Here is a 2,020-nt window from a genome sequence, read left to right on the forward strand (position 1 = left end):
GAAAGGCACCCCATGTTCATGGATTGGGAGACTTACTTTTGTTAAGATGTCAATAATACCCAAAGTGACTTACAGATTCAATATGATCTCTACCAAAATCCCATAGGCATTTTTGCAGAAATAGAAAAAAACATCTTAAGGTTCATATGGATTCTCAAGGGACACCAAATAGCCAAAACAATCTTTTTTTTTAAAAAAAGGACAAAGTTGCCTGGCCCGTGTGACTCAGTTGAGTGTCGTCCCAATCACCAAGAGGTCTCCAGTTCAATTCCCAGTCCAGGCACTTGCCCAAGTTTCAGGCTCCATCTCCTGTGGGGGACATGCAAGAGGCAGCCAATTGATGTTTCTCTCTCATCGATGTTTCTCCTTCATCGATGTTTCTCTCTCTCTTCCTTCCTCTTTCTCTAAAATCAATAAAAACATATATATTTTTTAAAAAGGACAAAGTTGAAGATCTCACACTTACTGATTTCAAAACTTACTACAAAGCTAGAATAACTAAAACAGTGTGGTAGTAGCATAAAGACAGATATTTAGAGTGATGGAATTGGATATAAAGCCTAGAAACAAACCTGGTAATAGAGTCATATGATTTTTGACAAGAGTGCCAAGACCATTTAAAGGGGAAAGGGCAGTGTCTTCAACAGTTGATGTTGGGAAAACTGGATATCCACATGCAAAAGAATGAAGTTGGACCCTTATCCTACATGAGGTACAATAATTAACTCAAAATGAATAAAAAACCTAAATGTAAGAGCTAAAATTATAAAACTATTAGAAGAATAGCAAGGTTAAATGCATGTGAAGGTCTTAGAGCCATGCCTAAAATCGAGTAAATGGCACAATCTCTGCCTAGGTCATGCATAGATAGCTCCATGGAGCAAAGAGTGGGCTGGTTACGTTATTTAGCAGTGCAACAGAGAGAAGGGCTAATTATCTACAGTGTTGAAAACAACATCAAATAACTGAAAAGACACAGAGACCTGTAAACTCACAGATAATTGAATCAAATCTTGTAGTTTATGCTGCTAGTGGTGGGAAGCCCCGCAACAACATTTAAAAGAATTCCAGTGAAGGGATAGTTTCTACCCCACAAGACAACCCATTACCTCTTTCTAACTCTAGTTGTCTATGTTTCTTCATAGTTATCTGCCTCTTTATAACATCAACTATTTCTCAGGACAGTTTTAACATGTATTTGGAGACATCTACTATGAATATTTTGACAGCATCTCCCCAGTCCCAGATAGAAGAAGGTGGACTCAGCTAAAGGTAGATCTGAACTATGTGACAAAGCTGGTACTAAAGAAGCTGACAGTCAATGTGCCTATTTTATTGAAGGTATGAGGGAAATAATGGCCCTGCCTGCACTCTGTATATTTCAGAAAATATGTAGACCATTGTGGGAATAAGTGATTGGCTTATGAATAAATGAATGCATGAAGGACATCTAGCATTAGAGGTCTAAAACCATACACACACAAAAAAATAATCATTTACATTCCAACTGTACCAAATAACATTAAGTAAGAAAGGTCTTAAAGGTCTTGTCTTTGTTTAGGTGTCCAAAGGATTGTTGGATTGTTTGGGGGAACAAGGAATCTCTCATTTTTAAACTTACAACTTAAACTCTACTTACTTCTAAAAGGACATGAAATGGCCATGATACTGATTATTATATACTAGAGGCCTGGTGCACAAAAATTTGTGCACTCGGGGGGGAAGGGGGGGGTCCCTCAGCCCGGCCTGTGCCCTCTCGCAGTCTGGGACCCCTCAGGAGATAACGCTCTGCTGGCTTAGGCCTGCTCCTGGGTGGCAGAGGGCAGGCCCAATTCCTAGGTGCAGCCCCTGGTCGGGCTCAGAGCAGGGCCGATTGGGGAGTTGGGGCGCCGCCCCCTGTCATGCACAGAGCAGGGCAGATCGGGAGGTTGCGATGCCAACCTCAGTAACGCTCAGGGTAGGGCCGATTGGGGGGTTGGGGCACCGCCCCCTGTCACACTCAAGGCAGGGTCGATGGGGA

Source organism: Myotis brandtii, unplaced genomic scaffold (assembly GCF_000412655.1).
Source record: "Myotis brandtii unplaced genomic scaffold, ASM41265v1 scaffold56, whole genome shotgun sequence".
Taxonomy (NCBI): domain Eukaryota; kingdom Metazoa; phylum Chordata; class Mammalia; order Chiroptera; family Vespertilionidae; genus Myotis; species Myotis brandtii.